Source organism: Artemia sp. Qi Xiang Cuo, chromosome 17 (assembly GCF_049724085.1).
Source record: "Artemia sp. Qi Xiang Cuo chromosome 17, ASM4972408v1, whole genome shotgun sequence".
Taxonomy (NCBI): domain Eukaryota; kingdom Metazoa; phylum Arthropoda; class Branchiopoda; order Anostraca; family Artemiidae; genus Artemia; species Artemia sp. Qi Xiang Cuo.
In genome coordinates, this window is record NC_142810.1 from 3,035,015 (window position 1) to 3,048,916 (window position 13,902).

Consider the following 13,902-nt stretch of genomic DNA (forward strand, 5'->3'; position numbering starts at 1 on the left):
AGGGACCATAATAATTGGACAAATAGGAATATTCTAAATATTATAAAGTAATATTGTCATTGTTTGGTTAGTTTCTTTATGCACCCAAGGGCTACATGAGACAATTAGGCTAGAAGGGGTTGATGATGACCAACAGAAAATGCAAACTAAACAATAAACATCAGCATAAAACTAGCAATCTAAAAATATGTCTCTTTATTGGCTAGAATCTCCTGAAAAAGTTCAATTCTATTCCTCTATTGGGAGTAGGTCAAGCATATGTTCACCTTGTCCCAAAATATGTCAGTTATGGAATCTTAAATACATTGACCCAACAAATACAAGCCCATGTATATTAATTAGGGTGTCTAATTAATATAAATATTTACCTAAATTTTATTTTAAAGATGGATGATACCAATAGAAGGGTTCTCCCTTCTTTTGCAGAAGGGTTCTCCCTTCTATGATACCAATAGAAGGGTTCTCCCTTCTTTTGCAGTTGACATCAAGACATGGCTAATAGTAGAAAAAGCCAATACCAATAGTCCAAGTAATTGAGAGGCAAATGTTTAAATGGCAGGAGTAAGTATGACTCTCTTATTAGACAAATACTTGTGTATTAGTGTTTGGAAAGGAACACCTACCTAGAGTCTCAGGCAGGTTGACCAAAAATTTAAAATTGACATAGAGCCATTAGATTACCTGGATTAACTGGCAAACAAGGCATGGCTGCCTATGGTCTTAGGAAGGTTGACCAAGAGTTTAGAATTGACACAGGACCATTAATTTGCTTAGAATCACAGGATAACAATTGTTTAAAGCCATCTTCATCTTCCAAATAGTAGCTATTCATTGCCAAAACTCAGTCCTGCAGTCTGTGCAAATTTCTATTTGTCACAATTTTTTTTCATTTTTGGGTCACTTTCCAGAGACACTGGTGGGTGCCTCCAAAAATTGTTCCAAATTCCTCTCTTGCCTTAGAACTTATTCACAGATGCCTAAAGCCATGAATGGGTAGACCATTACCCTAGCAGTAACCATGCACTACAGACATACCAACAATATTTTTTCATTTTCACATGGGTTCCCAATCTAGCCTATGTCCATTTCTTAGCATTCAAGCCTTTTGGAAAGGCATGTCTAGCTAGAGTCTCACACAGGTTGACCAGAAATTTAAAATTGACAGAGGCAAACAAGGCATACCTGCCTGCCAATGGTCTTGGGAAGGTTGACCAGAAATTTAGAATTGACATAGGACATTAATTTGCTTGGAATGATAGGCAAACAAGTGTTTAAAGCCTAAAAGTGAGGGGCCCCAACTACCTAAAGTGTCAGTCAGGCAAGTGACCCATTTTATAAACTTGGACATTTGTACTAACAAAAACTTAATTCAATATTAGTTGGATCAACAAGTTGCCAGGAATTGCAAGGGAAATAGAAATCAAAAACTTGAAAGGGCCTGTCTGCCTTGATGTTAGGCAAGTGAACCCATTTATAAGCTCCAGTTGTGCTAAGAAAAAATGAACTAAATATTGGTTGACCGTCTATGTTTGTGTCTTAGTGTCTCACAAGCTCAGAAAGTTTTGCAAAAAAAATAAAGCCCAGATGGTCATCCAGAAATGTCCAAATTGTGTTTAATAATTAATTAAAAATTTGCAACTGAAACCCCAGATGATAATCCACAGACCTTGTATGAGGGGGTCACTATAGTTAAAAAAAGTGAAAAATGAAATTTGCTCAGAATGCTGGACTGAGCTGAGGCAATGAATAGATACTATTTGGAAATTGATTGGAGACAGCAGGCACCTCCTCCCCATTTATCCTGAAGAGAAAAGCTTGAATGCTAAGCAGTGGACATGGGATAGATTGGTACCCTATGTGAAAATGAAAAAAACATTGTTGGTATGTGTGTAGCTCATGGGCTTGTATTATATATACAAATCAGTAAATTTCTTGATGGCCCTATAATTTAGCTTAGATGAAAGTGAAAACATCATTTGATACTTTTTTTATACTCTTTCATAATTCAATAATTGCTTCTTTTGCAAATTGCATCTTGAGTCCTGAATGTATTTTATATGAACTATGAAAGAGCATAAAAAAGCATCAAATTAAGTTTTCACTTTCATCCTAGCTAAATTATATAGCCCACTGCAAATTTACCATAGAATTTACCCCCCCCCCCCAACCCCTAATGTGCAAATATATACCCTGAATTATAAACAGGAAAGTTTGAATTGTAAAATTCAGTGCTATTTTTGTTGTAGGCATTGTAAAAAGTTGAAACAATAGGAAAACAGTTTGAATTGAAAAACAAGTATTTTGCAGGTTAGGTTATAACTTCTTTTTATGGTTACAAAAATGAAATACCTTTGGGGCCCCTTTAAGAGCTCAAGATGCAATTGGCAAAAGAAGCCAATTATTGAATTATGAAAGAACATTAAAAAGACATCAAATGATGTTTCCACTTTTGTCTGAGCTAAATTATAGGGCCACCTAGAAATTTACTACAAATCTTTAAATTAGCCAACCAGTAGCCCTATTATAGGCCTAGAGGCCAAGCTGGACATAGGAAACATGTTAAAAAAACAATTCTTACTCCATAATGCATAGAATAATCATAGTTTAAACATTTTTTTAGGGGGGAGAACCTTTATCTACTTTTATTTCCTTATTTTTGCAGTTTTTCTAAGAAATTCATGAATTTCTTAGAACCTATATATTTACAGAGTATAGGTTATACCCCTACACAGAATTGCATCCTGAATCTAAACATAACATTCATTTGCATCACAAATTACCTTTACCCCTATATTAGCCATAGGCTATGGTGGATGTCCCTAATGAATTAAACCTAGAAAAATTAGGGGAGAGGGCATAACTGTAAAGGTTAGGAACAAACAGATTTAAAGTATCATACAGAGAATGCAATTGTAGGCCAGCCACTATAATTATTCAGTGCTTATTTCTAAGAAGCAGACTAGCCTAGGCAGTAAAGTTCTACAAAATCATATTATTGAGTTAGGACTAAAGTGAATACACCAGTCGATGGCTTTTTTTTATGCTGATTACGAATATAATAAGAATTTCTATTAGAAATGAATTTCAGCCCCCCCCCCCTATATAGGCTATACCTACCCTACCCCGGAAGTGGCATATATAGGGGGGGGGGGGGCTGAAATTAAATTACAATAGAAATGCTTATTATATTCGTAATCAGAATAAAAAAAAGGCATCGAATGGTGTATTCACTTTAGTCCTAACTCAATAATATGATTTCGTAGAACTTTACCAACTAGGCATAAGTACAGTCTTTATGAATGACTAATAAAACTTACTTTTAATCCCTAAACCTAAAAAATAAACCCAAATGTATGAATTCCAGTCAGAAATAAAAGAATCAAGCAAATCAGTCTTCTTTCTAAAGATGGCTGTTTTGTTTAACTGAAAATGGCTGTTCTGTAAATCGAGCCATCTATTTTTGATGGATTACAGTTAACATACAGTTTTCAGTTCACATTAACATAGTTTTCAGGCTACGTTTAAAAAAACCGCCGACATTTTTTTGACTTAATAAGTCGCTAAGATATTCCATATTTTGACAAGATAAGATTTAAAGACAATATGAGGACCTTAATTTTACTTCTTAATAGTATTTCTTCGTTATGCTCTGATCAGTGGTTTAAGGACTTTGATGAGATTGTCATTAGATTTCTCTAATATTCTGTTTACAATTAACTATCTAAGCAATTTGATTAAGCAGAAATCGATAATCTGTGCAGAAATTGTAGAATCTTAGATTTGTAATCTTTGCACTTTGTGGAGTCGAAGAACAGGACTATAACTGTCCCTAATATTTGTAATGGGTGAGAGATTGTATAATAATGTATCTACAATTTCTGCAGAGTTAAATGCCATTACCATGGCATTAGAACACCTTATGAAAACCCAACCTTTGATTGCTAATTCAAATAATATTATAGTTTATTCTGACTCTTTATCAAGCCTTGAGTTGCTGTCTTCAGCTCCTCATTATAAGTTGGGTATTGACACTTATCATTGTCTTATTATTATAGATAATCTTACTTCAAGTGACATAAGAAATTATCTTCAGTATATTCCTAGCCACTCTGGTATAAGTGGTAATCGTCAGGTTGATGAAATAGCAAAATATGCTATAAATATTGACCAGCCAAGTGGGAGACCAATCCCCATTAGAGATATTTACCGATGGAAACTATCAGATATTATGTTTAATAAGAATAATCCTATTCTTTCCCCCTTTCCCAGTAAGTATTTTTCTAAAATTTATCATAGAATTCATTCTGGAACAAATGGACTAGATTTTCTTGCATTCTCCTATCAGTTTCCTAATTCAAGTGGTTCAGTTCCCTTGTCCCCTCTTTGAGGTATTGTAATATGAATAATGGAACAACTGACCACTGCCTATTTGAATGTAATATGCTGACGTCTGCACAGCATACCTTGCATTATAAACTGTTAAAGTGCTTCAAACACCACAAAATCTCACTATCAGCCAAGAGCCTAGCCAACTATATTTGTACACAGAGCACAGAAATCGATATCTATCATCTTATATTTGAACTCCTTGAGTCGAAAGATCTACTGAAATATATCTGAGGATATCTAATAAATAAGAGGCAACCAAGCCAGTAGCTCTGTAGCCCAAAGAGGGAAGCAAAAGGAAAAGGGATAAATAGTATCAACTGAAAAGCCCACCTGTTGTGAAATAGAAGAGGAAGAAATGGAAAAATAAATGAAATTTTCAAGGATTTTGGAGTTTTTATGCTATGATGTTTGACATTTACCTCACCCTCTCCTCTTCCCATATTTGAATCTCTTGGTCCTGCAACCCTTTCTTTTCTTTCTCCAATATCACACCATACCCATGCTTTCGTTCCAGAGATCATACAGGCCACATTTCTCTTGTACTCTCTTTATTGCAATTAGCTATTCTTAAACTTATACAGGGCGTTTAAATTAATATGTTGCTTTTACAATACAGCAGTCTGACATCTTCAGGAGCTCTTCCGAAGTTCTGGTCATATCCACGAGTCTTTCACTTCTCAATGATGACCTAAGATTCTCCAAATTACATAATCCTTTTACCTTAAGAACCAATTTAAAATATTCTACCTGAACGATCTTCAATCTAGTAGCATTTTCATGTCCCATATTTCGCCCACTTAAAGCATAGCTTAGATAATCTTAGCGGCAACTACTTGTTTATCCATCTTTGTATCATTGATCATACCTACCTGGGTCGCTGTCAAGATTTGATCCATGCTTCCCTTTTGAAAACCTATCTCTATATTTTAATAAACTCACCATTTGCTGTCAAATTACAACCCAAATTTATAAACTCGTCTTTAAGTCCCAGACAAATATCTTTGGACTTAACCCTTCCCGCTAAATATTTTTAGTACTTCTTTTCTAAATACATTCTTGTCCTATCAACAAAATGCTATCGCTTGTTCATCAATTATGCTACTAAAACTATATCATCCTCAAACATTTGCACAATATATCTCCATTTTTTTACTCTTCTCTACTCCTTATTTTATTGCCACTAGAGTTCATATGATGGAGCCCGTTTTTAGGCTGCTGGAACCTCTTTTTAACCTGGGGGGGGGAGGAGGTTCAACCATAATGAAGCAACAGTCTAATATAGAGGATTCTAAAACAACTTAAAAATAGAAAACATGAGAAGTTAGGTTCACCCATGTTGGGGAAAACATTGAACGTATTTATTCAACGGAAAAACTAACAACAAATTCAAAAGATTTAACAATATAGCACATCAACATTGTTCCTGTAAGCTATCAACTTTTCTTTATACTTTTTCCACTATTAGTACACATTTATGAACTTAATTCAGTTAATAACAAGCAATCTCTTATATGAGAGATGGCGTAAATCATTTTTTAAGATCATTAATCATTTTTCAGGCGTAAATAATTTTCTAAGAATATGTCTACCCTTCATTGAATTAAATAGATAAAAAATTTCTTCAAGTCAAAGCAAGAAGCAACATTGAAAAAATAAAACGAACAAAAATAGTACCATATGCGAAGGGGGTTGACCTCATTTCAATCCCTTGCTCTTCACCTTGAAGTTTTCAGTACTTTTAAAAAAACCTTCTAGTTCTAATCGAACAGTCCAATCCTTATATTTTATGATAAGGTCTTATAAGCAACTTATATATTTTATGATAAGGTCTTAAGCAACTGGTACAAAATGTCAAATTTTAGGATAAAAAGCGAAGTATTGCGGAGGGAGCAGCCTATCATATACAGAATAATTCATGTTCTTTTAAGTTTTAACACTGCTTTTGCTTTTCAGTTGAAAAAACCTGCAGCCTGCCCTTGTTTGTTGAAGGTTTGATCATTTCTTCAAATAATGCCAGGAAATCCGCTTCCCCCCTCTGAGAAAAATAAATTTTTCCACAGAGAAACGTTCCGAGTCTGTTGATCTTTGAATCAATTTTGCGGAAGTGATTAAAGACTAAGAATAGTCTCAAACTGATGAAAGACTCTAATTACTGTCCAGTTTTTGCTTATTCTAGAAATAAAGAGCAGTATCTTTGGTCCAACATATAATGCATCCAAGCAATTCAAATACTTCATTTATACCACACTGTGAGCAAATTTACGTGTTTTTTTTACTTAATTTACATAAGTATTTGAGTTTTGTAATAGCTAATTGTTTTACGTACCTAATTACAAACCTAATTCCCACTTCAGAGTAAAACCAATACAGGAAGCCTAAAGAACACTAAAAATATATATATGTATATATATATATATATATATATATATATATATATATATATATATATATATATATATATATATATATATATATATATATATATATATATATATATATATATATATATATATATATATATATATATATATATATATATATATATATATATATATATATATATATATATATATATATATATATATATATATATATATATATATATATATATATATATATATATATATATATATATATATATATATATATATATATATATATATACATATATATATATATAGAAAGGGTATTTGCTTGACCAAAGAAACACGACCAGAAGACAGCTTTCTAATAGCCAATAAAACCTGCATAAAACGACCTTTGCATAAAACGACGTATTTTCTTCAGATTGCTCAAATAACAAGTTGTAAGTAATATTTCCTAACTATATAAAGCAAGCTTTGTGATGGGTTATCAGAACTTTGGGGATTTTACTTTGGTGATAGACAGTTTGAATCAATGTAAACAAATGCAGTTTAAAAATAGTTTCTGAACCTTTTCATGTTTATTTCCTCTTCCGATTGAAGTAGTCCACTAGATCCCAAGAATTTCTATTTGTAGGATTTCCATGAAGTTGCTTCCAATTCAACTGTACCTTTACCCCTACTAAGGCTAAGTATATTAAGATGAAAATTTTAGGTAATATCAAAAGGGAAGTTGGACTCAATCAAAACACACAGTTTGCAAAGAGTTTGTCAAAAGGATGTATCAATAATATGTTAGGAAAAGATTAGAGCAATAAGTCAAAATTTTCAAAAAAATCATTTACTTTCAGGAATGAATATCAGCACATATATTACTGGTTAATCCATATTCTATTATATTTTCAGTAATCTTGGTTATGATAGTGATTTTTTTTATAATTCGAGAAATAAAAACACCTACCTCAAAAAAAGGATTGTTTTCAGTAAAGCATAAATTATATTCTGGTCTCAAGAAGGTATGAGCAAGGAGGGGAGGCGGGAGGATCCCATTGTCATGCAGCATGGGCACTGATTTTTGATAAACAAGTTGGTTTTACACTTTTTTGTAAATTTGTTCCCCTGGGTGTATTTTTCAAACAATAAGATTTAAAAATAAGAAAAAATTTATTGGCAAATTTTCGAGAACCCCCTCTAAAATAATCATATGGCTTGAAAATGTACTAATTTCACAATATAATTGACTATTAACGATTTATGTGAGATAGGACTACAATTTTTTCTTAGTTTTCAAACCATTTGAAGATAAAGCATTGTGACGTTTTTGAACCTAATTTATTTACAAACTAATGTTTTTCATTTCTTTTTTTTGTGCGGTAAGGTAAGAATCGTGTCCCACAGGACCTTGTTTTTCTTGTTAAATGGTTGGATACTTCAAAATCTAGATAATCATGCATTCTGAACACTGAATAATTCTATTTGAGCTGAAATTACCCATTTAAATAGATATTTTTCCAGGCACCAGAAATTAGAACGCAAAATAGGCACTAAGAGAGAAGAAATTAGGCACCGGCTCAGCTTCTGTAGCTTTACAAATACAAGATTTCTTGGAGATTTCTTGGAAGCCTTACTTGTCAAAGAATAAGAAAAACTAGAAGTTTTCAGTGATGCATATAGCAAACAGTTCGTTAAAATCTGAGAATTAGATTGCATTGAACAGCTTTAAATATTCGACACCTATCTCAACTTCTGTCTACGAAAATCACTATTCTCTCCAAAGAGCTTATTAAAATTATAACTTTCTGATTTCTTCCTAGAATAGGTTTTTAAGTGATATTTTAGGGCTGACTTATTTAGAAATGATCTCTTGCATAAATTACACTTGAATGGTTTCAAACCTGTATGAAGTCTTTGATGGGTATTCAAATAGCTTGACGAAGAAAAACATTTTTTTACATATCTCACATTCAAATGGCCTCTCACTTGTATGCACTATTTGGTGCCTGTTCAAATTGCTAAATAGAGAAAAGCATTTCTTACAAATATCACACTTAAATGGCCTCTTACCTGTATGCAGAATTTGATGCTCCTTCAAATGGCTTGATTGAGAAAAGCCTTTCTTACATATTTCACATTCAAATGTCCTCGCACCTGTATGCACTATTTGGTTCCTATTCAAATGGCTTGATCTAGAAAAGCCTTTCTTACACAGATCACATTTAAATGGCCTCTCACCTGTATGCACAAATTGATGCGTTTTCAAATCGCATGGTGAAAAAAAGCATTTCTTACATGTATCACACTTAAATGGGACCTCATCTGAATGCAAAATTTGATGCTCCTTCAAAGGGCTTGATGTAAAAAAGTATTTCTTACACATCTCGCATTAAAAAGTCTTTTCACCCCAGTACACAATTTGATGCATTCTCAAGATGCTTGGTTTATGAAAGCCTTTATTATATAGATTACATTCTTATCTATTTTTTCATGTGTGTAAAATTTTATGTCTTTATAATTTTCTGTGCCTTTTACTTTGCAGCGATGTTTTCTGATCTTCTAAACCTTTTTGATCAGATTCCGATTTTAATGAATTTGAGTAGCCTCTTGCATTCCAACTCTTAATGTTTGAATAGACTTCTCTGTCAGTTTTTTCATCCTAACGATCGGTTTTGAGCCTAAGACTATTGACTGACTCACATCATCAGACCTGCATGCAGTAGAATGCATCATTTCTGTTGTAAAAAAATTAAATTAATTTCTTCACTGAACTTAATAAAACAAGAAAACCGAAGAAATTGGCATTATAACAAACTGGGTTCGACTGATATATCGGCCAGCCAATATTATCAGACCGATATGGGGGTCAGTTTCATTATGCGATATCGAAAAATAAATATCGGATAAAGGCCCATTTTTTTCTTTCCTTTATTTGCAACTTATTCAGAAGATGGCACCAGACTTCCTCGTGTAGTTTCTGCTTGTCAAGTCCTTGGGGACAGAGTGACCAGCTAAGTCAGACTGTGGTGAAGATAGCAGCAGAGGTGAGTCAAATGCAGTCATAGTATATTTGTTATCAATACACACCTGATGCAGCAATATTCAAAATGTATGGTAGGTTCAAAAACGTACAACTTCTACCAAAACCACTAAAAAGAACACAATAAACCCTAACTCTCACTCTATTACTCTGCCAGACTCAAGTTACTAAACACAACTCTTTTTTGTTTTTCGGGAAATATCAGAATGCTCTTCTTCTTAAAGCCCCTAATTGGGTCACTGGAAGCTCTGTTTTCACTAAATTGCCTGAAAGAGGTTTTTTCCAGCCCTAGTTACGGCTATATTTATAATATAGGCAAGGCCAGATTCAAAAGGGGGAGTTTAGGGGGTTTGAACCATCCCTTCCCCAAAATGTTTGTTCGACTCGTAATGTAGCAAAAATGAATTTAAACAAATTTTTGATTCGTTTTTTTCTAAGTTTGTTTAACGACTCCTCCCCCCCCTCCCCAGAGAAATCTTTTCGTACTCATTCAGTTGAAACTCATTTAGTTTTATTTATGTACCAAATAATTTTCTGATCTATCTTTCTTCATAGTGTACCTATATTGTAGCTATATATATTTTTGCATGATTTAAGTAAAAATCTAATATTAAACTGAACGATCAAATGTAGACTCTGTGGGTATTCCAAAAGGATAAGTGAGGAGGAGAGGGGGGGATTTACAATAAATACTTACAAATGTGATATATAAAAAGGTTTCAATAAATAATTTTCTTGTCTAGCTCTCTCCTTGCTGTAGGTCCATCTATCTCCATATCATTCAAGAATAGTTTTGCAGGATTCTAATAATAAGCTAATATAAAAGTGAACGATCAAATGTAAAATCTGGGGGTATATCCAAGCACAACGGGGCATACAGGTTGACGGAGAAAGAGTGTACTAAATTACTACTATTACTAACAACTCTCCGCAGAACCAAGCCACCTAAGGTCTAAAAAGCTACACACGCTCCTCCTCTATCCGAATCCATTCAAAGCCTATCTTTTTACACCCTCCCAGGAAGTTCCATTGCCTTTAAATCCTTCTGTACAATTTTGTAATACTGTTTTACTCTTCGAAAGAGTTTTTACCATAGGCATGCAGTAACTTTGAAAGTGAATTTTCAGTGATTTGATTTAACACCCCCCCCCATCCGGTGCACAAGTTCTGCGTTTACTTGGGATAAAATCAACCAAAGAGAGCACAAAAACTGACATAGGAGAGTTTAGCCTCAGATGAGCTAAAAATTGCAGCAATATCACGAACCACATTTGAATTTTATCTTTTTTCATTTTTTTCTCTCTTTTTTCAATTTTGTCTTTCTTCTTTTTTTTTGTCTTTGTATTTACTTAAACAAGTCAGAATTTTCAACTAATAGCTCCCATTAAAACAGTTTTAAACTACTACAGACATAAATAGACATATCAGACATATTAACCTCAACCGATCACTCTGAACTCCTGCTAGATTCTCTGCCAAGTGTCTATCATGTTGCTTCTAAGAACCTGGCTTACACTTACATTCATAATTGAGTTTCCGTTAAATCAAACCTCGACCATATTATTGTGTCTAAGTCCGGTCTAATTAAATCCGAGGTGTTTTTTGATGAAGATAAAATCAATGATGACCATCTCTCTATTTTGTGCCTAATTGAGCCTCCTGATGTTCAAGCCCACTTTAAGGGTCCCCATTCAAAATAGTATCAAAAGCCCAATTAGAATCCGATAAACGTTGAGATGTATATTACTACTTAATGCACTCTACTCTCAACTATTAAAGTCCTGTTTCACCCTATTACCAGTTAGTGGCATGTCTAAGGTCGGCCACAAAAGTTGCAGTTCCGATTAGGCACGTGCGTTCTGGGTCTCACAAGGCCCTGAGGAATATACATCCGGAAGTGAAAAAAGTAAAGAACTGCGCAAAGTTTTGGTTGCGATTGTGGAACGCTTGTGATCAATCCTCTTCCGGTGCTGTGTTTACAGTTAAGCAAAAAACGAAGAAATAATACAAATCTTGTTTACGAATGCAAGGCTCAACAGGTGAGAGGCTCCAAATAATAAAATGACTTGGAATAGAGTTATCAACAGCAGTAAGTGTACCCCCCCCCCAGCTCAGTCGAAGTTAATCCTTATGAATTTTGTCCACCATTATATTGACATATTTTCCGTATTTAATCAGTGTGTTCAGAAACATTTTTCTAATCTACTTAGTTCGGTCCTGCCAGTGTCTGTTTGTCAACATAGAGTTCTTGCTTTAAGTATGAATGATTTACATTGGGCGCTAAAGAAAGTAAAAAGATCAGATTCTCCTGATTGTGATGGCCTATGCTTTAGAAATTTTGCTTATGATTGCCCATTATTGTTGAACCACCTGTAGTTATTATTTCAGATTTGTATTTCTCAATCTCTGGTTCCTGATAGTTTTCTTTCTGGTAGTGTCAGACATATACTTAAACACGGTAAAGATCCAGATTCAAGCTCGAATTATAGACCGATTACTGTATCTTGCCTTATGAGTAAGATTATTGAGTATGTCCTTTTGCCTGAAATAACTTTTCGTCTTTTCAACTGGGATTTAGAAGAAGGGTTGGTTGCCCCCAGGTGCATCATGTGCTCAGCCGGTTGTTCAAGGAATTTTTGCCCAGAAGCGTTCATTGTATTGCTGTACAGTAGACATTTCCGGGGCTTTTGATAATGTTGTTCACGCCCAGGCCTTGCATTCCCTTGCTTGTTCAGGAGTCAATTATTCAGTTATATCTACGTTGCATTATTGGTATGATAATTCTTATGTGCGTATTAAGTGGTTGTCAAATACTTCTGATTCAGTAGCTGTTAGGAAAAGTGTTAGACAGGGATGAGTTTTATCTCCTTATATATTTAAATGTGCCCTCACTACTTGTTTAAAACATCTATCTCCTACTGTGTTTTTTCATGATATTGGTGTAAGTTATATTGCATCTGCCTACGATGTCCTTTTAGTTAGTTTTTCTCGTCGAGGGCTGGCTCAGGACTTCCGTAAGCTCTCTTCTCTACTTAGTGATATTGTCCTATCTGTTAATGTGGGAAAGTGTGAGTTTATGTGCTTTAATAGTAGCATTTATGTATCTCCACTAAACCTTGGTTCGATTTCACTACCTTGTTTGGATAAAGTTCAGTGGCTTGGTATATTGTTTTGCCTGTCCATTTCTGAAACTTACTCCGAGGTTGGTTCCTAATGCATTAAAAAATATTCGTGTGTCATATGGTAAGATATCTCCAAATAGATGGCGTTATAACCGTATGGGTCTAGCTTGGCTTTATAATAGTTTTTTCTCTCCAGGAGTAAATTTTTTCTCTGGATTCCACCACCTACTGAGGAAAAAAGATTTACGGAGACTTAGAAGTGGTTACTTTTGATATTGTAAATATCTGATGTATTTACCCGGATGTTTTAAAAATAGAAATATTGTATCTCGTTATGGTGTCATTGATGCTTGCGCACGACTAGCCAGTGTGGCTTCCAATATGATTATGAATACTAGTAATGTTGTTTCTGTTACTGACACCCTAGTTTGTTTTTTCCATCATGATATCGGTTAAATTGTATTTTTTTTGTTTTTGTTTGATTTCGTATTGATGTTGTTATTTTTTTCTTTTATATTTTCCATTACTCCGCAGTGTCATTTATAATGTTCATATGTGGGTCATAAATAAATTATTATTATTATTATTAAATGGCTTCAACAATTCCTGCCAAATTCAACAACCAGTTTATGACCCTCCAACTTGACCAATTTTAGATATCACTATTCCTAATAGACAAAGTAGCTTCAAAAACTGAGTAAATAATTCTAAAATTATTTTATTGTGGCAGTCAGCTTTAATAGCCCTCTCTATCCGTTATTAAACATTCCCTAAAAGGCTAGTTTGTCTCTGAAAATATTTTTAAGACCCAAAACAAAGATTGAGGTCTAAGCCACTTGTCTCTGATTTCCCTGTATCCTATTCCTGTTGGTACGATAAAAGGACAAATCCCTGTTATCCATTCAAAAAGAATATTACACTTCTTACCTCAACTTGAGGTCATCTCAGGTAAGAGGGGTTTTAGGCTCTTTTCAAAATTTTAAAACTATTATCT

General features: G+C 33.8%; 1 protein-coding gene across 1 annotated transcript in view; it reads left to right on the forward strand.

The window, feature by feature from the left end:
• The window catches only part of LOC148941796 (uncharacterized), a 539,516-nt gene that overhangs the window by 242,099 nt on the left and 283,515 nt on the right, over positions 1-13,902 (forward strand). The gene's annotated exons all lie outside the window — the stretch shown is intronic.